This window comes from Alexandromys fortis, unplaced genomic scaffold, assembly GCF_014885135.2.
Source record: "Alexandromys fortis isolate MF-2015 unplaced genomic scaffold, M_Fortis_MF-2015_v1.1 scaffold_145, whole genome shotgun sequence".
NCBI lineage: Eukaryota > Metazoa > Chordata > Mammalia > Rodentia > Cricetidae > Alexandromys > Alexandromys fortis.
The window spans coordinates 1,876,618-1,903,320 of record NW_026068049.1 but is presented as its reverse complement, the minus strand read 5'-3'; the positions used below and the strand labels follow the sequence as shown (position 1 = coordinate 1,903,320).

Sequence of the window (26,703 nt, the reverse complement as noted above, 5' to 3'; positions counted from 1 at the left end):
TAAAAAACACAAAGAGGTAGCAATACATAAATTAATAGAAATGAGTTAATTTAAATATAAGTGCTAGTTAGTAATAAGCCTGACCTATAAGCCAAATAGTTTGTAATTAATATAAGTTTTTGTGTGGTTATTTGGGATCTTGAGGTCAAGAAACAAAAGCTCCAACTCTGTTTACATTTGGTACTTTCAAAAAGGCCATCTGACGGGCTGGAGAGATGGCTCAGTGGTTAAGAGCACTGCTTGCTCTTCCAAAGGTCCTGAGTTCAGTTCCCAGCAACCACATGGTGGCTCACAACCATCTGTAATAAGATTTGGTGCCCTCTTCTGGCCTGCAGGCATACATGCAAAATACTAAGAATACTGTATACACAATAAATAAATAAATCTTTAAAAAAAAAAGGCCATCTGACTAAATGATCATGGTGTTGAGATCTCTAAAACTAGAGAACAAATTAGAGGGCTGTTGGAGCATGAACATCAATCAATTCATCATGGACAATGGAGCAATGCGTTCTCACTGTCAGGGGAAGGGAGTGTGTGCGTAAGAAGGGAAAGAAGTACGAGAACTCAAGGCTGTGGGATTACAAACACAGAGTGGCTGTAAGCTCATGCTCTCACTATATAGTCAGAGATGAAGAAATAAAGATGCAACATTGGTATATTTATGTGTACACACATATACTTTCAGCCCTTCTATTGAGAAGGCCTTGGGATTGGTACACCTTAACATCATTAAGGCACAAAATCTAACACTCAGGTTTTGCCTTCTAATTGCTATCCTTCACTAAGTCTAAACAACAGCAAAGCACAGCTTCTTGAAGAAATGGCTGACTCCAAGGCTTGAACAGAGTATTCTTTGCCAGAAAGTAGAGCATACTTACTAGGCATAGAGGCACATGCCTTTAATCCCAGAACTTGGGAGGGGAAACAGAGAAAAAGTAGAACACATTTAACTGTGTGTGTGTCTATAATCTTGAAGTCAGAGTACCCATGCTCCTGTGTGCACATACAGACACACTTAAGAGATGAACAACTCATCCCCAACATGGGCACAAGCCAAGACAGCTAAAACCAGGCACATATCTGAAAGCTTTGCATTAGCCATGGAGAAACACTGTAGAACAATTTTACCATAGAAATGTTGAGACTAAAGTGCAATCAACTAAAGAAAAATAGTTGATTTATTTTTTTGTGAGAACTAAGTACTTTTGTACTCAATAGTCAAGACAGAGTCAAGAAAGACAAAAGAAAATTCTCAGACTGGGAGAAGATGTTGTGTACTGTCTATTAGACAGGCAACTACACTAGACCCCTTAAAGCGTGTAACAACCTCATATAAACAAATAGCTTAACTAAGCCTGGTCAAAAGCCATTATATAAAATCTAATAGGTATAAGTCTAACATGATATATACAGTGTTTTTATGAGAAAAGCTATAAAATTATGATGAAAACCATCTAAGAACCAAGTAATGAAGATTCATGTTCATGGATAGAAGGAAAGACTATTATCGAGATGCCGGTTTCTTGGGTGCAGACTGTGGAAATGGCTCAACAGATAAAACACCTGTGGTTTATAAAACACTTAAGGTGTGTTAAGTGTGAAGACTGGAGTTTGGATCGCCACAGTCTGTGTAAATTTGCTAGAGATTTAGACCAGCTGAGCAGGCCAACTATGGGCTCAAGGGAGAGATCTACCTCAATATATAAGTTCTGTGGCTTCCTTTTTTGTGTGTTCTTGTTTGGTTTGAGTACCCAAGATAGTTCTGGCCTCAGAGAATGAGTTTAGAAATCTTTTGCTATTTGAGAATGTTTTGATCTTTTGAAAATAATGGGAATAAGTTCTTTTTTGTTTTGTGGCGGTCAGCAGGGAAGCCACCAGGTCCTGGACTTTCTCAGAGAGCAATGGGATTTTGGTAAATGATACGGTATAGATAGATCTTGGGAACATTATGTCAAGAGAAAGATGCCAAACGTGTGCGGTCATATACTATATAAAATCATATACATGAAATGTTCACACAGGCAAGTCAGAAGAGACAAATGTCAGACAAGTGGTTCACAACACACTGGTGTAGAGGTAGAGAATTAAATGAGACTACATAAAAGGTATGAGGTTTCCTCTTGTGGTCAAAAAATTCTAGAATTAGATAACAGTGTTGTATATGTATATGTGTACGTACACACGTACACATATACACACACACATATATATATGTACTTAACTCTGTATATGTATCAAAAGTCCACTAAGTTGTTCACTTTGAAGTAAATAAAATAGTGAATTTGTCACACAAATTTGCAAATTTAATTTAAAAAAATTAAATTTTGGAATCACATAAAGACATGAGAAAAATATTTATCCAGGAAAATAAAGTTATCAAACACTGTTGAGTTTAATCATCCAGATTTGTTAAAACTAATCTTGCTCAATAGGTAATTATAGAAACATTTAGCATCAAGCTGTCTTGGGAGCCAAGCCAGTCTCAGCAACCATGGTGATCTAGTCTCAAAATAAAACTAAAATAGGGTTTTTTAATCATATTAGAATTCTTGGATGTCAGAAGAGGCTTCCATTCATAATGTAATGAGTATCCAGGGACGAGTCTTGTCAAGTGGGGGTCTATAGCCAGTGTCTGAATTTGGATTTAGCTATTGTAGTCGTAATCTTGGGAAAGTTTCTCATTTACTCTTTCTGGTCCATTCTTCCTTCCCTCTCTTTCTTCCCTTTTCTCTTACATTTTGTTTATATAGCGACTGTCCGGGTGTATGTGTGTGCACGTGTGCACATCATGATCCTATACGGAAGCTAGAGGACTACTTTCACTGTGTGGGTTCTGGAGCGCTAACTCAAATCCTCAGGCGTGGCAGCAAGCACTCTTTCCCGCTGGGCCCTCCCACTGCTGTGTTTTCATAATTTCTGTGGGTTATATTTCGTAGCTACCTACTAGAGCTTACGGGAAAGTTAAATAAAAAATGCATAAAAACAAACTGATTTTGAGAGAGATTGGCATATCGATCATGCTCAGTAAGTGCTAACACACACAGCATGATCTTGTTGTCACCCTTCATGTTAGTCACCCATGGGCCTTAGTACTGTTCCCCAAGATGCATTCAAAATCAGTCCCCACAAATTCTTTTTCTCTATTTATTACCATTTACTTTGCTAGTAATAATATCTTTTAGGGATAATCTTTCTTTTAGATGAAGAAGATGAAGATCAGTTTGGTTTCCTTACTTTTGAGCTTCGCGTCAACACACAGGCTGACCATTGCAGACTTTACCTCTGTAGAAAAAGGAGAAATGTGTGGCTACGGAAACTTAAGGAAAGAGTCTAGAAAACTAAAATTACCTGTATTCCAGTGGTAAGGAAATGGCCACATCGAGCTTTGTAACAATGAGCACACATTTAGTTAAAGAGCTAAATGCTTTTACATGTATGATCTCCTTCGAATCAAATCATTAAAATTTTGTCTTTCAGGCCAGGAAGATGGCTTGATGTGTAAAGAACTGAGTAGCATAAGCAAGAAGACTTGGGTTTGAATCCCCAGAACCCCCTAAAGCTGGGCAGAAGGCACCTGTAGTCCCGCTACTCCTATGGTGAGATGGGGCAGAGGCAAGAAAAATCCCAAGACACCCAGCTAACCTGACCCACACGGGAACAGCAGAGACCCCGTCTCAAACAAGGCCGATGGTGAGGGCTAACAGCTGTGAGCCCTCAGCCCTACACACATGTCCTGTGCACATATGAGCCCACATTCACAGACACTGCACAATGAAAAAATGTGGTTTTCTTATTTTCCAAAATTTCTACAAAATATATTCTATAACCAAAGATTTCACACTAGGTAAATATGTGCTCACAAAATGAACCTCACTGTGATCAAATCCAGCACACTTGTGGTCCTAGTAACTACTGCAGAGAAACTTTGTTGAAAGAGGTCAAGATCTATTACCCGAAACGAGAAAGCTCAGGGTGAGTTAGACACGATCACTACCTCTGCGTGCTTCAAAAACAGTCCGTGGGAAGAGGCTTTGAACTTCGTCTCTATGACCATTCAAATGTGACCTATAGTCTACGAAGGAAAATTCTAGAGATTTTCTTGCTTGATGTTAAGAATGTTTTTTTCAAAAAAGAAATTTCTCCCAAATGGTAATTCATCCAAATCAACAAACACTTAGGATGCATGTGTCCAAAAGATGATGAAGTCAAAGGACATTTTCAGCTCTGAGGTATTTAGTTAATGCTGAGTTTATATTAATGCAGATTTAAGTAGATAGAAGAGTCAAACCTTCTCTTTCTCTCTCTCTCTCTCTCTCTCTCTCTCTCTCTCTCTCTCTCTCACACACACACACACACACACACACACTCTCACACACACACACATACATACACACACGGGGTGGGGGCAGGCTGCTTTTTGTTATTACTTCGATGCGGTTTTAATACTGTTATTAAAATCCAGTGAAGTGGATTCTAGATGCAAGACAAGACCCACGTACACAACGAGACAGGCGACATGACACAGGACTCATTTCTATCTGAGATTCTCTCCTCTTTCAGATTGGTCTGAGCTATCCTTCTTCAGTTTCTATGGTCTCCATACGCTAAAGTTTTGTGTAACTGCTGTTATCTTGCCAGGAGGTTCGGTCCTGTCCCCATCTGTGCCACGGCTAGCCATGGGCTTCCTTGTTCTTGAGTTGCTTAATTTTGTAGAATCTTCAAGTGGCTCTTTCCGATTAGGTTTCACTTCCAGCCCTCCTTTACCTCTGGTATACAAGCCTCGCATTTCCTAAAGTTTCAGGCTCTCACACAATAGAAATCCTGGAAAGCTCAAGTCCTCCTGTGTCCCTTGGTCCTTGCCTTGGCAAAGCCATGAAGCCCTCTCAGCTCAGGGCACTTTCATTGATGTGGGCAGGGCGCACTCAGGGCCCCAGCCAGAGGGCGCCAGCTCCCACCAAGCACAGAAGCTCTGGAGCACTCAAGAGTGGCTTCCAGACAGTTCCCCAGTTAGCTAGCCAGAGGTCGACCTGTAAGAAAACAATCTCCTGGTCCTGTGCACCACAATTTCTTCGCTGCCCAATTATTTTTGGTGTTCTTGTATGCAGATGCTTAGCTCCAGGAGCGACCCTTCTCCCCTTGACCCTCAAAAAAGGCCCTCACTCTGGCAAGTGACCCGCGAGTCTCGTCTTGGAAAGGCAATGCCTTTAGGAACAGGCTTCTGTGTCAGGTCCCTGCAAAGGGTCGAGCTCGCCCCGCGATCGCAGAGGAGGGGTGTGCAACTGAGCGCAGGGTGGGAGCCCAGGAGGTGGAGGTGGGTGGGGGACCCAGAAGGGCTCCTGGTCAGGAGGGAGGCCAGGCAGGGGCTTTGGCTTCCCTGGGGTCTGATTGGAGGTTGGCCCGATGAGTCGGAGCTGGGGGCGCGCCCATCTCCACTGGCTAGGGCGAGAGCCGCCGGCTCGGCCCCTCCCCGGAGCCGCTTTGTCCCGGGTGACGGCGGCGGTGGTGGTTGCGGGAGCACCGGCAGGAGGCACAGCTCGGGTGACCCTGCGACCCATAGAGCGGGAGGCGGCGCGCAGTGCGCACCGCCCCACGCCCAGGCCCGCGGGCACCGCACCAGCCCCGCCGTCAGGTGAGCAGGCAGAGCCGCGCCCGCAGCCTTCAGCCCCGAGGACCCCCGAGTCGCCGCCACCGTCGCCGCTACCTCCGCGGCGCATCGAAGACGCCCTGCAGGTCGGTTACGTAACGGCGCAGGCCCTAGCGCCCCTGTCCCCTGTCCCACCAAGACTGAACGCCTGGGTGCCAGGGAGACCTGGGCAGTGGGAATCAAGCACCAAGGGGTTTAGGGGCAAGGCTGGAGAAGCTGGAGAGATCTAGTGGCCAGTCCCCAAAGCATCCCGGAGGACAGTTCTCCCATGCCCCCCTCTAGGAGGCGCTCATCTCCAAGAGCCCCTTCCCCTTTCCTACTGGCCAAGGGTCCACCTTTCCAGGTGCAGCAGCAGGTGCAGACGGACTTGAGCATTCAGAACAACTCCAGTAACCCCGGGATTTGGGCTTAGAGAGGAAGTTGGGGGAGACCAATGACGCAGAGAGCAAAGCAGAAAATGAGGAGACCCCTGTCTCCCCAAGCTTTGCCAAATTTGTTAGGGAGGGAGAAAGGGGCTTTTGGGCACAGCGGGCTGAGAATTGTCCTGCCTGGGCTTAGCCGGCTTGGGTCATCTAAAAATAACTTCAAGTTTGAAAACTGACATGGACAGGAGCGCGGTGTGCCGGGTTCGTCGTGCCTGTCGGGTTCTTCTCTCCAGAAGTCATCAGAGGGGCCAGGGCAGCCTCAGCCTGATCCCTCTCGGCTCCCTCTGGATCTCGGTGGTTTCCTTCTAGATCTCGGTGGTTTCCACGGTGCCTTGGTTTGACTTTTGGTAATGATTTATTTCCCCGAGGCCTGGTTGTCTTTTTTTCTTATCCGAGATGGATTTGAGCAGATTGCATGCTTCGGCACTCTCCCTTTCTCTTACGCTGGGGTCGAGGTGGTCAACGGAGGAGTATTACACCCATTGCCAATGCTATGTTTTAATATCTTGCTTTAGCACACACACACACATACACACACACACACACACACAAATGTTTCTTGTTTCTCTTTAATTATTCAGTCCTATGATTTTCTACGGCTGGAGATGAAAAGATGTGAAAGTATTCGTTAGCCAGAATCCGTGTGCAGAAAGACTTTCGGAAGAGGGAGGTATTTTTACAACACAACTTAACTTTTACACCTCCATTGTCCTTAATTACAGAAAGTTCTAAATACAGGACAAGGGAGTTGTGGCCAAGGAGTAGGTCTTGCTGGCCAGGATCTGGGTTCCAGGATATCATGAAGATGGCCATGGGCAGTCAGTAGGGTGAGTCAAGAGGCAGGCCAGCACGGGCTGTGGGTTGCAGGACTGAAGGAACACTCCACTCGGCAGTTTCTCGGTGTCCACACTGAGTTTTCCTTCTCCCCTTACGGAACTATTACATCACATAGTACCAATTAGCCTGAAATGGGAGTAGTGTGTGGCTTTCCGATCCCCTGCAAATCGAATCAGCATTTACTGGGCACCTATAATTTACCTGAATCTGGTAAAAGGCTCTGGGGGAGGGAGACGTGTCGACAACAAATCTTAGAAAATGCCCAGTGTGTGCATGTCCTTCCCAAGCCACCTAAATCTGGGAGGACGTAGCTTTCCGCGGTGAGGGACATTTAACAGAAGTGGGAACTCGAGAGTCCTCTCATTTGCGAGAGCCCATCACACTTGCATAACCGTTCGCACATTGTCAGGTGTATTGTAGGGACTGCCGTTCTTTTTATTGAGCCCGACTTCGACAGGGACCGGGGTTGCATTTTCCCATTTCTTTAATTCTCTCTGTGCCAGTCGATGGAACGGCTATTTATTAAGCACCTACTGTGTGCTAGGCAAGCTCTGCGCCAGGAGCTTTTTTTTTTTTTTTTTAAAAAAAAAAGCGAGGTTCTGTACTTCCCAGAAAAGAATCTAGCAGATAATAAATGATAGTGATTCAGCACTGAGCATTTAATGCAAAAAGGAGCGAGGTCAGTGGGAGCCAAGAGATGGGAGAGTGGAAGGAATTTAGAAGTGTCTGCCAGAGAGTACACATTTGGACTGGCTCCCAATGGGTGGTTGGCATTCTCTGCAGAAGGCACTAGGCCTTCTGTGTAGACAGAAAGGTTATGCTCAGGAGCACCCGGTTATGAGATGACGGTAGCACAGCCGAGGCGGCGGCGGTGAGCTAGGGGTTGTGAATATATTCTCCTGAAGAGAAGGAATCATGCAGCCATTATTAGGAAACACGATTTGATCCCATTTATATTGTGCAAAAATGACTTGGGAGGATGAGAAAAGTAGTCTTTAAAGTAGGAACTCAGGTGTTCGTCAGCTGGGATGGTTCAATCCCCTCCACTTTCCCCCAAACCATGAAATGTTCCTGAAGCAGGTGTTGGGGCAAGAGAAGCAAAATCTACAGAGCAGCTTTCGAGGGCAAATGGGTGGCACTTTGTCACCAGGTGAGGGCTGGTGAAGAAGGAGGGGCTTTGGCGTTGTAGAGGTGTGATCAAGTTTTGAGTGAGGTGAGGCACTGATGAAGATGGACAGGGTTGAGAAGGAATGTGGATTTTTCTTTTGAATTTCCAAACGAGGCACTTTCATTACAAAGGTGGCGGCTTCATTCTGGAACTGACTGTCTGCTACTGTAGCTTACCTTCATTCCCGAGGCTATCAATTGTTGCCCCTGGGGAAGGGAAGAGGGAGGTGAACTCTCTCTGAGGTAGGATATTAACCTCTACCCTAACCCCCAAAGGGAAAATTGAACTTTGCTATTTGAATACTGCTAATGGTGGTGATTAGAATGTGTGGCACTTACTCCGTGCCTGCCGTTATTCCTGGGTAACCTGCAGCTAACCTGAGGTGGCCCTGTTGTCAGCCTCATGCGATTGTCAAGGAAACCAAGGCTAAGAAATAATAGCTTATCTAGAGTGCACAATCGGTAAGATGTGTTGGAGCCCAGGTCCTGAGCAGCGTTGTCAATCATTGGTGTGAACTCTTAGCATTGAAATAAGCCCTTTCCTATGTTTGGATATGTGTGGCTGAAGCTACAGAAGAGAACCTGGCTCGTCAGGTGTCTTAGCTTTTCCCTGGACCCTGTGCTTGATATGCACATGCAGTGAAGCATTTGCAATCTCTCCTTTTTTTCTCGGGCTTGGGCTATTTCATTTTATTTAAAAATGTATTGCTTTTAGTGTGAGTGTGTGTGTGTGTGTGTGTGTGTGTGGCTTCAGATGTCAAAAGAGGGGTAGGGATTTTATTTTAAAATGTATTGTTTTTGTTTGTGTGTGTATACATGGCTCCAGAGGTCAGACGAGGGGTATGGATTTTATTTTAAAATTTATTGTGTGTGTGTGTGTGTGTGTGTGTGTATGACTGCAGAGGTCAGAAAAGGGGGAGGTATTCATTGGAGCTAGAGTTACAGGCAGTTGTGAGCTGCTTAATGTGGGTACTAGGAACTGAACATGGGTCCTCTGGGAGAGCAATAAGCACTTCTAACTGTTTAGCTATTCGCCAGGCTGGGTTAGTTTGAATCTGTGCAGTAATGGCAGGAGAAATTGGCTAGACAGTAAGTAGTCTCTGTTCTGAAGTCCTGCCATCCTGTTCTAGGTTTGCCTGCTAGTACTACAGGTCTGTGTTAAGTTAATGCCTGTATGGGTACCTTGTTCTTAATGGCATGGTAGGGCATAATTAGAAGTTCAGAGGTAAAGGGAGGGTCTATATTGAGAGAGCTTAGTTAAAGAGGAGAAGCCTGCTTGGGTATCAAATTAGAGGACTCTCCCATAGTCGGTGATCCCACTCTTTACTCCAGACATGTTACTTAGATTCTGAAAGTTTCTAAATCATGAAAAAAACAAACTGGGGAAATTAGTGAGTGTTCAGTAATGTAACGGTAGGAACTGAAACAACAGGAACCAGGTCCTGCATACAAGTCGGTCTCATTGAAAATACTCTAGAAATTGGGCCACACCCTTCACCCCCAGGAGAGCAGACGCACGGAAAGGGAAAGCAAAGTGTCTCTGAAGATGCCTTCCTATTCTGTATCCTTTGCTTAAAGCTGTGTGTGTGTGTGTTTGTGTAGGCACGTCCATGAGTGTGCTCGTGTGTGCACGATGACACCCTTAGGTGTCACCCTCAGGAATGCCGACCACCTACATTGAGACAGGGCCTCTCATCAGCCTGGAACTCACCAGTTAGGCTACACTGGTGAGCCAGTGGACCACAGGGATCCTCCTGTCTCTGCCTCCTAGTCCTGGGATGACAAGATGTTTGCTGCCACACTGGCGTTTCCTCACCTTGCCCGCTAATGCATCTCCCTAGTGCCCCTCCTATGATGGTTGCTAAGCTCTACTCCTGCGCTGAGTGGCATCCATCATAGGGAGATTACTGAGACAAGGCACACACACACACACACACACATGCACGTGTGCACACACGCACACACAGACATTAAATGCCTTCCAACACATGACTCAAAGGATGTGCAGAATGACTTCTTTTCCTGTGGAACCTGTGCCTGCCTTTCATTTTTCCTAATTCATCCTGCCTCTGCTTCTAAAACATTTATTATCCTTGTTTTATTTTATTTTTTCCCTTGCACTATGGATTTCCAGGTGTTGTATATTATAGATTAACTTAATTAACCTAGTTAATGAGTTGAAAAGCCTTTTAAAGGCTTTTAAACTTAGCTGAAGATGTTCTGAAAAATAATAGCGAATTCTGGTACTTTCTAGAAGTTAAAGAAGTGCTCCTAAAAGAGCTCACATTTCCCATGGTCCATAATGTTCATTTAATGATCTCCTGTAACAGGGAAGGAAAGGGCTGTAATTTCATGTCTGAGCTCTCCGCTCAACTCCTTGTAAAACAATGACTAAAAGGCAGAGCTCCTACATTATAGAGCGATGCACTGAAAGACATTTGAATCCCATTGTTAGAACAAAGTATAAATGACAAGAGTTGTGAACTAGACCCTAACTTTTTAAAACTATTGCCTGAGTTCTTTGAGGGAATAACTACTTTGTTCTGACAGATTTAGTCTGCCGTATTGTAGATAAGCCGAGCCCACGGGCCACACCATTCTACCTCTCTTACAGTGTAGGGAATGGGGTCTAAAACGCTTGGACTCACCAGGAAAGGCCAGTATTTCAGTCCTGGCAGTCGCTTCCCAGTTATGTGACCTTGAACTTCCCATTGACTTAGCAGTTGTTAGTACTGGCATTTGTGTATTGCTGCTGCCGCTCCAACGGCGTTCTTCAGCAGGCTATGTGCATCATCTCTAGAGCTTGCAGAACCTGGGGATGTGTTCCAGTGTTACTGTCTACAGAGAAGCTCACACTCTGGGAGTTCAGGGGGATATGCCACCTAGTGCCAGGTCTCTAGGTTGCAATTGAAGGAAATGCTCTCCCTACCTTATAAAGACTGGAGGGCGGCTGGGCTCCACCTCATCTGTGGATGTAAGCGTGCAGGTGCATAAACCCATGCATACAGAAGACAAAGGTCAATCAATGTTGAGCATCTTCTTTAGTTGCTTTCTATCTTATTATTTTATTCTCCCACTAAGCCTAGAGTTTACCATTTCAACTAGACTGTCCTGGAGTTCCTTCTCCCCCATTTTCCCAAGACCTGGAGTTACAGACTTATACCACCATAGCTGGGCTTCACTTGGGAACTGGGGTCCAAACTCAGGTCCTCATATTTGTGCAGTAAGCATGTTAGCCCATGCACTCACCTCTCTAGCCCCTGAGCACTAGAGTTGTCAGTGTGTAACCATCTCAAGTATGAGTTTACTATAGTGCATTTACTCTTCTACCTTTGATTGGACATTCAAAATGTTTCTAAACATCCAAAAAGTTACAAACTAGACTGGGATAAAATTACTTTTAATTTTGTGTAAGTATATGTCTATGTACATGAGGGCAGGTGTCTGTGAAGGCCAGAAGAGGGCATCAGATGCCCTGGAGCTGGCATTATAGGCTGTTGTGAGCAACCTAAGGTAGATGCTGGTTATCTTGCACATAACCAGTTCCAGTCCTCTGCAAGAGCAGCAAGCACTCTTAACTGTAGAACCATCATCTCTCTAGTCTCTTTTATGAACATCTTTGAGCAGATTTGTGTGTGTACACATGCACACATACACCATGGATTATTGTTCTAGGCCCAGTTCTTAAGGTTCTCCCTAAATAATTGATACTACTTTTATTTTGTTGATTTGTGTGTAGATATATGTACATGTATGATAACATGCATATGTATGTGCAGTTTCCCACATACTTTAGGCACATGTCTGTGTGCAAGCGAATATTAAATGCCTCCATCACTTTCTGTCCACCTTACTTTTTGAGGCAGGGCCTTTCAATAAACCCAGAGCTCACCAGTTTTACTAGATTGGTCAGGCAGCAAGCTCCAGGGTTCTGCCTGTGTGCATCATTGAGATTTTTTTATGCAAGCCACCATGCTGTGCTTTGTTAAAAATGTGGATGCTGGGGATCACGCTTGGGGGCCTTTTCGCTTGCAGAGCAAACACCTGTTGCTTTTCAAGGCGAGTGAAGAAACAAACAGCTTCACAAACTAGTGCAAGGGAATGCAGCTACACCTCTGTCCCGTTTGTAGGATCTCTTCATGTGAAGGTAAGAGCCAGTTGACATCAGTGCTTGGCAGAGATAATCCCACTCTGGATACGTGAACCTGACAGTTAGCACAAGAAAATTAAATGTTCTTGGGGTGCTTAAGGATGTCGGACAGAGACCTGATAGAGTTCACATGCTTGAGTGTTTATAATTGCATCCAGTGTAGTGAACAACGTACTTCTGGGGGCTGTTATTAACAGCTTGTCATATGGATGCCTTGACCCATGGGGTGGTGATCCGGCTGACTGCTGATGTAGCCTGTTGGGCTTCCGAAGCACCTCGTACTGAGCAGAAGACAGCACCCTTGCTTTGCATAGAACTGCCTCACTGGAATCTTGGTTTGGCAAAACTAGCTTTTGGATCCTGCAACATGAACAGCAAGGATGGAGGGTTCATTGACTGTAGTTCTGTTGAGCCTTTTGGTTTGGACTAGCTCCTCCCTTCCTTCTAGGCAAGCTTCGGATACATATACATGCCTTTGTTCACGCTCTACTAAACAACACCATGTATTAGTACATATTAGTATACTATTCTAAAGTACACTATATTGGACTTACCTATCTATTTTGACCGTTGGGGGTAGGCATGCGTGCCACGGAACACAAGTGGATATCAGAGGAAAACATAAGGTAGTGAGATTTTCCTTCTACCGTGTATGTTTGGAGGACTGAATGCATGTGGTCAGGCCTATGGCAAGCACTTTTACCCAATGAGTCATCTTACTGGCCTGCACAGTATGCAGGTTTGAATAAGTACATAGGATAAGCAGGTAGAATCTTTTACAGCAGTACTCAGATGCTCACTATTCAAAAGTTTTAGTTTGATAGTTTCCAAGGAGAGCCTCTGAAAACACCCAGTTTCCGTACTAAAGATTTTGATGAAATTGGGCGATGATGAGGGTAAACAGTCGCTTTGAATTATTTTCTCCCATAAAATTACCGGAAAGACACATTTATTAATATAATTTTTATCTGACCTATGTAACCACTAAAGCTAAAAACCTAATAAATGTATCTTGCTAGGAAAAAAAATCAGTCTCTAATTTCAACTTTTTAAAAATGAATTTCTTTCAGGTAAGCCTATAAATTATTGGCAAGCTCATACATGTGTGTCACCATTACTTTGTCCTCCGTTGTTCCCCTCCCTTGCTCTTCCTCAACTTATTCTTGTCTTTGGAGTTTTGATGAATTCTCAAGAGCAGAGTTATTTATTTGATCCCAGGCGTCATTCTGGGAATTTCAAGACAGAGAGTGATAAATTCAATGGGTAGCTTAGACTGGGGCTTATTTGCCCCAAATTTTAGACCTGAGCAGTAAAACCAAAGCGGTAAAGTGTAAATGTGTTAAGATGTCCCTCCTATGGCCATCAGTGATGCTCAGGTCATCTTGTGTGACATACAAATAGCATCTGTAAAAATACAGGCTTAGACTGAGGTCAGGGAAACCTTCAGCAACTGAAATGCCCAAGGTGTGTTTATATAAGGTCCTTTCTTTACCGATTTATTTATCTCTAGGTGATTTCTGCCCCACACAGCTGTTGTTTACAGTAAACTTCACCGTTTGACAAGGTGACATTCAGGGGGAGGCGTTGAGTGAAATGCTCACTTGGTCAGAGTTCTCAAAGACTGTCCTCCTGGTCTCTCAGTGACACAGCACAGCAATGAGCTGTGGGAATTCTTAGCTTGGCTCCTGGAAGTTGGTTTCCTTGTAGCACTGTGAGATTATCATGGGTGAGGAGGGGCAATTTCTTTCTCAATTCTGTTTGCATCCACACTGGGAGACCCAATGTCTTTGGTCTGGATTGTTAACAAGGTGTTGGCAGAGCCCCTGTGCACACAGACTGGGGAAGATCAGCCACAGGAGGAAGTGAGATGGAGTTGTAACCTGACCAGCAATCGTGGCCTTACCGTGGATCTCTTGTTCTGTAAAAAACTGCTTAGATGATTAACATGCAAATCTGGGACATTAACTGTAGAATGGTTTTGGATAAGGCTCCGTTGTGTACTGGTGAGTTAATGACAGGCATGGGACACAGGTCAGTCTACAGAGTTCTGGGGGAAGCCCAGACAAGTGGTTTTGTCTGTCTCTCTCCCTTCATGCTTCTGTTTATTCATGTAGCCAGCCTCAAGGGATCCTAATGGTCAGAGAAGGATGAAAGTGTATGATTGACGAAATGACCACCAGGAGCTTTGAACTCGGAACTTGCCCAGTGAGTTGGCTCCTTATGGAACCCCTGGTTTTATTCTTTAAAATGATAAAGACCAAACTCACCCCATGCTTACCAAATTCTTATTACCCTTCACTGAACCCCTTATTTTAGCTTGATCATTTCAATATTTCAGCAACAACCCTTGGCATCGTCTTACAACTCAGGATAAAGTACAAGGCTGTGAGGTTATGCTATATAAACAAAATTAGAAATAATTAATATGTTTTCATGGCAAACAGTGGGTATTTTTTAATGACAGTTTTTTTTCAAGGGTAAGTCTCAGAGGAAGGAAAATCTAAAGAATAATACAGGTTAGAGATCTTTACCTAACTGAAACCACACATTATCGGGAAGCCTAAAATGCCTAAAATGTGTTTCTGAGCTCATCACCGGGGCTCCAGTTCAGGTTCACTCCTTCCCCCAGCGACTGTGAGCTCCTTTTAGATGATTATCCTCCACCTGGAAGCCAAGGGGCCACATCCCAGCCAAGACCTCATTCTGTCTCTGTTCAGTGGCTTTGCTCCTTCTGCTTTATTCTCACATTCTCCTTCCATGAGAATGTCATTGGAAAGCTAAAAGAATGTTCCTTTCCCTTCCTCCCCCCAATACAAAAGAAGCTTAATGGTTATTTGGGGCCTGTTGATGAATTTATACTGAGCCTGAGTTTGAATTTATTTTCTATTTGATAAAAGATCATCTTTGAGGTATTAAGTTTTTCAGCCAGATATTTTAAAGATCCTTTAAAAAAAATCAGGTCAGTCCCTTTAGAATTTTCCAAAGTACCTATACAATTATATTGTGTGTGTATATATATGTGTGTGTGTGTGTGTGTGTGTGTGTGTATGTGTGTGTGTATATGTATGTGTATGTGTGTGTGTATGTGTGTGTGTGTGTGTGTGTGTTAGTGGGCGTTCTTGCAGCGCATGTGGAGAACAGAGTTTACTTAGGGAAACACAACACATAAGGCAAGCTGCTCTCTGACTTGTATTTTGTTTTGTTTTGTTTTTGTTCTCTAGAGACAGGGCTTCACTGTGTAACAGTCCTAGGCTGGCCTCGAACTCACAGAGATCCAACTGCCTCTAACTCCGGAGAGCTGGGATTAAAGGTGTGTGCCATCACTGCCCTGGCCTCCAACTTGTTTTTTTTTTTAAAGACAATTTCTCACTGAACCCGGAGCTCACCAATTCTGCTAGACAGGCCAGCCAGCAAGCCCACAGACCTCCTCTTTCTGCTTCCCAGCTCTGAGGTTACAAGACTCACCATCCCTTCTGGTTTTTCTGTGGATGCTAAGGTTTTCTGAATGACGGTCCTCATGCTCACCTGGTGAGCACATTCCCAGCTGACCTATGGCTCCAACTGTCTTTTGTATTTGTGTGTAGCCTTTGAGTAGTGTTGGGGCTGGAACCCAGGGCCTTGTGCCATCCAAGCAGACACTTACCTTTTTCTCCTCATTCTCAGACCGGTAATATTTTTAACCACAATATGCAAATACTGTCATGAAGTTATTCTTCCTACATCACAAGGTTTCTGTCAGTCATGTCTTTTGTCAATCACAGCAATGTAAATGCTGCCAAATATATACATTCCTTTCCCTGATTACAAATAGACTTTTATTCCCCCTTGGTTTTTCGAGACAGGGTTTCTCTGTAGCTTTGGAGCCTGTCGTGGAACTAACTCTTGTAGACCAGGCTGGCCTGGAACTCACAAATTGACTTTTTATGGCTACTTATTAGAGAACCCCAGGAGGCCAGTAGAAATCATTGAGACACAGCTGCTAGAGACCAGATATTATTTCTTCAACTTCCTATTGTAACAAATAATAAACCACCAAACTGTTTATAAATAAATCAAACGTCCTCGTAATGAATCGCAAACTAAGAAGCGTTTGCATACAATGTGTCACTATGGGGTGTTACAAAAGTGCTAGACCTAAGCATAGTCAGAATAGCATCATTTTACTGTAGAGAACCATTCTGAGCACTGGGGCTGTGGAAGATGCCATCTGGACAGTCTCCCATCTCTGGTTCCTGAGAGTTGTAGCCTTCCATCAACTGCATCTCTTTTAGATTCCCTCAATCCGTGAGTCCTCAAAGAAATCATCACTGCTGCTGAACCTGTCCTTATGATGCATGCATGCTCTGATACATGGATTCCTCCTCTGTTCGCGTGTATGTTCATCTGTTTATGCCTACTGTGTGCCAAGCATTGTGTTAGTCACTGGGATATGAAAACCAGTGAAATTAGGGTTCAGGAGACCCCTCTCCGCCAGGTTCTTGTGCAATTGCCTGTCCCTACCCCTGGACATTAAGTATCTAAAGCTGAGGAAAGTACCTGTTCGTTCATCCTTGTGATGGCTGCAGCCCGTGTCAGAAGAGCTCGCCTCTGCAGGGCTCTCCTGGGTTAGTGGGAAAATGAACTGACTATCCATTATATCCACTTTAAATAATTCAGAAGCTCGGCGCTGGGGCTGTCAACACCTTCAGATGTCTTGAAAGCCTTTGTTCTCTCCACATAATTGTTAAGTATAAAAATAAGTTGAGGTTGAGGAGACGGAGCAGTTAAGATCACTTGCTGTCCTAACAGAGGACCTGAGTTTGGTTCCCAAAACCCACACAGGGTGGCTCATAACTGCCTGTGACTCCAGCCAGGGCACCCAACACCTTTGGCCTCTGGGGGCACCAAAACACACACACACACACACACACACACACACACACACACACACACACACACGCCTACACATGCATGCACGCCCACACCCACTCTCACACACACACGTTTGTCTGTTTTTTCTGTTTGTATCAATTGGCCTGTTCTTTCCAGAATGTTTCCTGTACCAGACTGATGGTCAAAACCAAACCCCAAATGTGACTGACAGCAGCATCAGAATTTCAAGGTGGATGGACCAAGGGATTCTTATGTCTCAAGTTCAAATGGTTTTGAAATGCTTCTGTTCTGGTAGGTCTGGTGAAGCCGGTTCTGTTTGGCGGAACTTGGCCAGAGAACAGGAAACATTGTGTGTATCTACAGTGCAGGCCCTGAACACCAGGCCCTGGGCTCGGCTCTCCTCTTGCATTGTGCACACAGGACTGCAGGAGAGACTTTTTACTTCTGTGCTGAGACTCTTCAGATGAGGACACTGAACTTCAGGGAGACTGGACAACTTGGTTTGTTTTTTCGGGAGGAGCATCCTGAACTCACAGTGGTGTCTTTGTTTCACTGCCCATTGGGCTATGCAGTTATCCGTGGAGGAGTGGCATAAGATATCATTACTTTCGATGCTGTATTTCATTATTTTATGATAGGGGCAACTAGGACCAGCATGCTTTGGGTCACCTAAATGTTCCTCCTACAACAAATAATGCAGTCGCGTGGTTTTGATGTTCGATTTTAAAAGTAATTACTTTGATGACATTTTAGCATTTGTGGACTGGCAGGAATGAACACTAGTCTTCCTCATTAAAATGCTCTCTGACCGCATGGTACAGTGTCACAGGAGAGGTGCGGGTTTGTACGGAGAGAGCCTTGGGATGAGAGGAGCATTCTCAAGTCCTGGACCCCACCAGTTGCACTTTTCAATATCCAAGGCAGAAAGAGGATGGAAGGTGATACTGCATGTCATTAATGTCCAAGTATTAAATCAATGTCGGGGATTGGAATGGCTTTTAGGATGCCACCTGCATTTGGTTAAAGCATTTAGTTGGAGTTGGTGACTTTAGAGAAATTATAGAATCTTGGTTTATGTCTGTACATATTTAAATATTACTTATAATTTTAAAAGTGAGCAAAATTGGGAGTGGGAGCAGCACACACCTTTCCTGAATGTTAATGTGTTAAGTGTTCACATTCAAGCATAGTGAATTCCTCTGCATGTACTACCTACTGCAATCCATTAAAGGAAACAAAGATTCCCCCTCCCACCAGGGTCCGGCCCACTCACCTCGAGTCTTTCTCGAAGTATGAGGCGTTGATGTCTCTTTGCCATCTAAAACTATTCTGAGGGAAGTTTGAGGTCTAACCTTGCATAGCCCCTCATTGTGGCAGCTCGCTAGTGCACCTCCCACTAGCTCAGTTCACCAGGCCTTTAGACCAGGGTTTCTTAGCCTTCTTAACGCTGCAACCCTTTAACACAGTTCATGTCGTGATGACCCCCAACCATAAAATTATTTCATTGCTAATTCATAACTATGACTTTGCTACTCTTATAAATTGTCATATAAATATCTGATACGTAGGATATCTGATTTGTGACCTTTGTGAGAGAGTCCTTTGAGTCCCGAGAGGGGGTCATGACCCATAGGTTGGGAACCATTGCTTTAGACTCTTCCCTTCTCGGTGTGAGCTGATAACCCGCACACGCATGCGTGTTGCCCATGGCATAGAATCCTTTTCTCATTAGTGCTGTAACAACCTGAGACTGTGGGTTAGGACATGGTGTGGGCCTCTCTTGAGCAGGAAAAGTAATGGCTGTGTCGGAATTTAAAGGATTTCTGAAAAAAATTACCAAAATAGATAGATAGATAGATAGATGATAGATAGATAGATAGATAGATAGATAGATAGATAGATAGATAGATTACTGCCTCCTGGTTGCAGAGGGCTCAGTCCAGCTGGTGTCATTAGTTCCTCTTGTGAGCAAAGGAAGGCAAGCTGCTCTTATGCATAGAAGGCCGGAAGCAGGTGACACCTTGCTGTCTGTCTGTCACTCTCTGGTATCACGTGGGTCTTAGTGCTTGTAACTCTCAGCAGAAGACAATGAGGACTAGTGAAGGAGACAAGAAGCTGACTTCAAAGTACTTGGGCATGGCACAGGGATCAGGTGCAAGAGCTGTGGCAAGCTGGCAAGCAGAAGGTGGGTTAAAAGCACCGGAAAGATGACTCCATGACTAACCATGCTTGCTGAATAAGTCTGAGGGCCTGAGTGTAGATCCTAGCACACAGATACAAAACACACATGGCTATGCTTGCATGAGTAATCTCAGTGTTGTGGGTAGGGGTGGATACAGTGTTATGGGGGCACACTGAGAAGTGTGCAACCATGGGAGGAAGGTTATCAAGTCCAAGATGTAACCACGGGGAAGGTTACCAAGTCCCATTGGCTTAGCTGTCTTTTCTGCACTTGGTCTGGTGTGATGACCTGGCTAGAAGGACCAATCCATCTTGCTATCCTTAGAAAGAGAACTGTCCTTGGAGAGGGTCATACATTAAAATACCCCGAGAGATGAAGGTGCTCAGATCCCACCGTGAAAAGGCTAACACGAGCATATGAGAATCTTTGATAAGCATATGCGCCAGGCTTTTCCTCCGGGTGTGCTGCAGAGCTGCTGAATAGCTCCATCATTAGAGATGACAAAGGCAAGAATTCCCATAGCTCTTGCCAAAAGCTAGCTCTAGATTAAAAGTGAAGATGAAAGGCGCTGGGAAGATGGCGTGGCATCTATGGGCACATGCTGCTCTTACAGAGAACTCAAATTCAGCATCCAGTAGCCACACTACGAGGCTCACAATTGCCTATAGCTCCAGCTCCGGGGGTCTAACGCTCTCTTCTAACCTCCATGGGTACTGCACCCACATGATAAACACACAGAGACACGCATAACTAAAACCAATAATCCCAGCAGTCAGGAGGCAGAGGCAGGTAGATCTCTGAGTTTGAGGCCGGCCTGGTCTACAGAACAAGTTCCAGGTCAGCAAGAACCACACAGGAAAACCCTTTCTCTGAAAGCTGAAAAAAAAAAACCTAGTCCCACAGATTTTATTAAAATAAGGAAATATCATTAAAACATAAATAAAAGGAGACTAGTGAGTTATATGCGGAAAAAGTTTTTTTCTATGCATGCTTATGTGGGTGGACGCGTATGTATGTGTGCTTGTACGTAGGTATGATGTGGGAGCACATGTGTGGGTATGCAAACCTTTGCACACTTGTGGGGGTCAAAGGACGACATTAACAGTCTAACGTTTTCTACCCTATGTCCTTGAAAGTTAGTCTCTCAGTGAAGCTGAAGCAAGGCTGGCAGCCAGCAATCCCCAGTCTAACCCCCTTTATTACCGATATGAACAGTATGTCTGTTCAGACGGTGCCATTTGTGATAAAAATAATACTTAGCCAGCTCAGATATGTGTAAGGTGTGATTCATCCCCTCATCCAGTCCCGTGACACTTGGGACCCCAACATTGCTTCTCTTGCATATCTGACAGATGGAGAAACTGAGGCACAAAAGGCGTTAACTGATTCCCTCAGGGTCCCTCAGCTGATTAGCAGGGCAGCTGGACGCTGTGACTTTTCACTTTATCTGATGCTGTTTTTGAAGAATGTTACGCAAAAACATTACATGTGGAAATTTATAAAAACTAAAACTTAAGTCTTAAAGAAGTCAAGAATTTTCCGCAAAGGGGGCCAGTTTATGCTTTTGATTCCTGGTTTTCTGATTTTTACTCTTCTTTGTTAGTGGTACCCAACAGAGCCTGTGTACCTTTAAGGACCAGAGCTAGGGAATAAGGAGAGGGATCTGGAGATGCTTCTAAGCACACTAATGTAGCCAGGTTATGTGTGATGATGTCACACCTTCTGTAGCATATAGGTCTGTAAGGACTGTTAGTCAGCAGAGATGTTCAGAGCACACTGTGCAGGGGATGGGACATGTGCTCATCACTCAGCACAGTACAGGACACTTTGTCAACAGATGTGTGAGTTTTGTTCCTTATGTCAACCAATCCAGCACCAGCCATCTGGTTTGCAATTTGAAGGAGTGGTGTTACTGTTGACGTCATTAACACAAGGCCCCATGGGTCTCAGACTCCTAAGACTGCCTCTTCCTTGACATGGACATAACAAGTCTGGCCTCTGGAACTTGGGACTGACCAGTTATCAAATGGGGACTCCATGGTCTTTTCCTTAGGTTTGGTTATTTGTCAGTGGAGTTCCTAGAATGTAGAACTCCAAAAAACAGTTTGCCTACTATTACCATTTAATTACAAAGGAAGGAGACAGAATCAGAGTAGATTGAGAGCTGTACAGACTGACTTTGAGTTCTGGGAGTTCCTGTCCTTGTAGAAATGGGGTATGACTCCATTTGACTCATAGATGTGTTCAGCAAAAGACGGGGTTCTAGACCCTCTCTTTCTCTGTCTCTCTCAGAATTTATCATTCATATGTAAGTTACTACATCATCAGCCATTCCAGATCAGCTTGACCCTCAGGCTCTTTCCCTTCTACCTAGATATTAAAGGCTGGGGCTGAAGATCCACACCCCTCCCCCACCACAGGCTGGGTTCCCTGGCGACCAGCCCTCATTCTGTGATTATTAGGAACTTTCTCACAATCTTCTTACTACCAAAAACCTGGGAGGGGCTTGTGAATACTAGAAGCTACTTCCACTCTTCTGGCCAGCTCAGGCTGGTTTAAGAACCCAGGATGGAAGACCAAATCTTTTTATTTATTTATTATGTATACAATATTCTGTCTGCGTGTATGCCTGCAGGCCAGAAGAGGGCACCAGACCCCATTATAGATGGTTGTGAGCCACCATGTGGTTGCTGGGACTTGAACTCAGGACCTTTGGTAGAGCAGGCAATGCTCTTAACCTCTGAGCCATCTCTCTAGCCCCTGAAGATCAAATCTTTAAGGAAAGACACTCCAATTCTTTAGTTATTTGAGGTGAAAAAAAATATTCCCAAGAGTTTCAGACTCTGAGAGCCAAAGATGCTGAACAAGACCAAAGTATGTTTCTTATTGCACCATGATGCCCCACCTGTAGGGTTCAGTCAGTGAGGGCTGGCGCCATGATTGTGATTCATCACGATGTCTTCCATGACCGAGCCTCTTGCGGGTAAATATTCATTCACAGAGTGGTGTGTGGTTTTCCAGATAGTGTCAATGACTGTGGGTAGCATTGTTTGCATTTTTGCTCATCCTCACTGGGTTTATTATTATTACTTCATTAATTATTTCACTTCATAGATACCAATGTGCCCAAAATAGCCATTGATACTTTTCTCATTGTTTTGAATTGGTTTGATGGAAAAGCAAAAATACCAGCATCTCCTTTCTAGCCTTGAGGCTGCCAGACTATCTCTGGCACCTTGAACAGCTGAGCCCGTTTTTATGAACTGCAATCATGGTGGTGTGTGCACACAAGGATGGATTGAGAGTCCGAGGGCCACAATAGCATCAATATACAAACGATATTCCTGTTTTAGCACCACCCACCAGTGTGATGCTTCACCAAGCACAACCCCATCCTGAGTCAAGGAGGAGTATGGTGCTTAGTGTCAGCAGTGCTTCAAGAGAAGCATGTGTAGAGGCTCTAGAAGGTTGTTAGTGGGTAAACGAGAAACACGTTTTAGGAATCAGAGAGATGGCTCAGTGGTTAAAAACCCGTTCCCAGCACCCACAAGGCAGCTCACAGACAGGTGTAACTCCACCTCCAGGGCATCTAACACCCTTTTCTGGCCTCTGTGGCCACTGCGTGTACCTGACACACAGACATACAAGCTGACTAAATGCCCATACATAAGACATTAAAGAAAAATATAAAAAGAAACACATGCATATTTCAATGTGTATTTCTAAGAGTTGTTCCATTTTCCCAAATGGCTCAACAAATCCTCAAAAAATGTCCAGCACTTTCTGAAGAACTTCCTGACTTAGAAGGTGATGAAAAGCGAGAGCGGAAGGAAGACAGACCATGTTTGCCTAGGGAAAATACTCATGATGTTCCCCACTGTGAACGCAATTGGGTGTTCCACTTGTCTTGCCAGTACTGTTGGATCGGAAGCTTTTCAGGGTGCCAGGCGCGGCAGGGAGAAAGAGAATGCTCGGCATATGGGACGAGATGCAAAAGTGTCAACAAAAGGGCTCCCTTGGCCAAGAGTTGTAAATAACAACACATGTGCAGATGGGATGCAGGAAGCAGGAGCCAGGTAGCCATTCTAGAGGATGCTTCACCAGGTGGTGGTACCCATGGTGGGCAGGTGCCCTGAGCTGCTTATAAAGCCTAGACTGTACTTTTCTCTAGTGTGAAACCCTGGTACTTTGAGGCAACAGAGCAGCAAAGGAAACAGGGAACCCTGTTGGAAAGATAATTACTTTAGGGTGGTCTGGATTAAGATGGACAGACAAAATATAGCCTCTAAGATCTGGTTCTTCTTTATCCAGTAACTAATGGAAGCAGATGCAGAGATCCACAGCTAAGCACTGGGCTAAACTCCTGGAGTCCAATCATAGAGAGGAAGGAGCAATAGTATGAGCAAAGTGACCAAGACCACGATGGGAATACCCACAGAAACAGTAGAATCGAGCTAGTGGGAGGTCACTGACCCTGGATTGACAGCTGGGGAACCAGCATAAGTACAAACTAAGCCCGCTGAATGTGGGTGACAGTTGTGTGGCATGGGCAGTTTGTGAGGCCACTAGAAGTGGAATCAGTAGTTATCCCTAGTGCATGATTTAACTCTTGGAGACCATTCCCTATGAAGGGATATGTTGTCAGCCTAGATACAGGGGGAGGACCTTGGTCCTCCCTCAAGTCATGTGACAGACTTTGTTGACTCCCCATGGGAGGCCTCACCCTCTCTGAGGAGTGGATGGGGTGGGGTGGGGAGAAGGTGGAAGGATGGGAGGGAGAGGGAACTGGGATTGGTATGTAAAATAATATTGTTTTAAAAAGAAAAATAAAGAAAAACCTTTTTAAAAAGACCAGGTTCTTAATCTTGAGCAGTTCTTTGAGAACAGATAAGTTATTGAAGATATAGGTAGCTATAGGATAAACACACATAAGGAAGTTGTTGTAATTGGGTCTTACATGTCTCCCAGTGGCTCTATATTGGCAGCTTGGTCACTAGCCTTTGGTGTTGCTGGAAGGTGAAGAAACACTTTGTAGGTGAGGCCTGCTAGATGTCACTGGGGTATGCCTTCCACTCTGCTGCCGGGGTGCCATGAAATAGGCAGCTTTGTTCTGTGATATTTGACCTCCCTACAGGCCTGAAGGAGTGCCCTGTGTGAGGGCTGAAACTTGGATCAATGATAAACCTTCCTTTCTTTTAAGTCATTGCATCAGGGGTTTTGCCCACCCTGATTGGCATTGAACATAGACTATTGATGAGGATCTGCCAGGCTTTGGGCTAAATTCTCCACCGTGTTTGTCTCTTCTGAATCTCTCAGTGGTCCTTCTTTTAGGGGTGGGAACTGAGGCAGTGAATGGAATTGACTTGCCTAAAATGATAAAGTGAAATCGCAGCAAAAGGATCCAGCTAGTGCCAGCTGCAGCTCTCAGTCATCTTTTGATAAACAGGCAATGGAGGATGGAACCAGGGACATTGAGTCTTGGTCTGCCTGATTTCAAACCTATTTAGTTTCTTCTAAAGAGATTATAAGGGGGAATTTTTAGATGTTTTGGGGGGTTAAAATGAAATTAAATTTAATTTCATTAAATCCATGAAAGATCCCCTCTAAGACAGACCCATTGTGGCCCAACATGAAAACCAGTGTACAGAGCACACCTACACTATGGTCGCAGAGTTGGGAGCTAGAGTCTGCTGCATTCAAAAGAGACTAACATCAAGCACACAGTTCACCTCACAGATGCATTCTCCCTCTGTACGACTCTAGTGACAGGGAGGAAGAACCACTGTGGCATGTGGGGACCGGTCGTGAAGCTTCTTTGTTGAGAACTAAGATGTTCTGTATGAGTGACAGCTCATATTTATTAAGCAAGTGATCAGAGTGTGCCTCAGACATTTCCTCTACTGTCCTTTTGGTATAAGCTAATAAATCCCCAAAGAAGCATCATAAATGCAGTTTCCCTTCATCCATCTTGAGGGGAACCGGACCCTGAGATTAAAGCCACACACCTGGGAAGATTGAGACTGGAAAGTCAAAATCAGAATTTCTTAAGTGCCATTCAGTTCAGGAGTGTCAGGGTGCCCTTCTGTTTGGAAGGTCTTGTTCGTCACTACAGAAGCTCTGTAGGTGGGGAAGCACTGCCCCCAGCACTGAGCAGACAGTCACAAGACAAGATGAGCACCAGCAATAACCAAGTTAGTGTCCTGAGAGGGACAAAGAAAGTGGCTGTTAATGGGAGATCTCCTTGAGCACTGGCCAGACTCGGGGTAGAGGATAAAGGCACTGTCTATAGATATGGCCCATTGATATAGGGAGGCTTGTGTAAGATGTTTGTTCTAGTTGGCTTTCTGTTGCTGCAAAATGAAAACACCCTGATCCAAGGCAACTTAGAGGATCAAACGGTTTATTTGGCATTGACTTTTAGGTCATAGTCAGTCACTGAAGGAACTCAGGGCAGGAACTCAAGCCAAAGTCATGTGGAAATGTCTTGTTGGCTTCCTCTCTGGCTTGAGCTCTGGCATGTGTAACTGTATTTGTTTGATGTGGGATTCCCCTCTGTATGCTGTGAATACCATTGGTTAATAAAGAAAACTGCCTTGGCCTGTTGATAGGGCAGAATTTAGGTAGGTGGAGAAAACGAAACTGAATGCTGGGAGAAAGGAGGCAGAGTCAGAGAGAAGCCATGTAGCCCAGCGGGAGACAGATACCTAAACTTTACCCAGTAAGCCACAGCCACATGGTGATACACAGATTAATGGAGATGGGTTAAATTAATATGTAAGAGTTAGCCAATAAGAAGCTATAGCTAATGGGCCAAGCAGTAATTTCATTAATATAGTTTCTGTGTGATTATTTCAGGTCTGAGCTGCCAGGCAGCAGGGAAACAAACAAGTGGTCTCCTAACAACATTTCTTACATAAATGTTGTTTATTTATAAAGAGACCCCCTGGCTAGGGATGATGACACCCACAGTAGACTGGGCCCTCTCACATCAATTAGAAATCAAGACAGTGTCTCATGGACATGCTCAAGGGACACCTGCATGAGGCAATTCTTCAATGGAGCTTGTGACAAGGTGAATAAGAATTAACCAGGACAGTCAGTGTTCAAGGCTGCACGGGTGACTGTAAGTTTGATGCAGATAAAACCCTCAGCGACTGTTACTTCTGTCGCTGCTGTTCTTTCTATTGCTAGCTTTGGTATTGAGACTCAGGGTTCTTCTTCAACCCCGGTGAGGCAGTGGGTGTGTCTAGATAGGAAAACCATGCCTCCTTAGTCCCCTAATCAGTCCCATAGGCAGCCATTTAGTCTGTGGTTCCTTTTTAAAAAGACTTCCTTATTGTTATGTGCATGTGTGGTCTAAGTGTTCATACATGTACCAAGTGGGTACGTGTACATAGGTGCTTATGGAGGCCAGCAGAGGTCA

At 44.5% G+C, this 26,703-nt stretch overlaps 1 protein-coding gene across 1 annotated transcript in view; it reads left to right on the top strand.

Moving 5' to 3' along the window:
• Positions 1–5,498: 5,498 nt before the first annotated feature.
• Positions 5,499–26,703, top strand: part of Rcan2 (regulator of calcineurin 2) — a 225,544-nt gene continuing 204,339 nt past the window's right edge. Inside the window, exon 1 of the mRNA XM_050119379.1 lies at positions 5,499–5,733. The gene's annotated coding sequence lies outside the window, so the exon portion shown is untranslated. The remainder of the gene's footprint in view (positions 5,734–26,703) is intronic.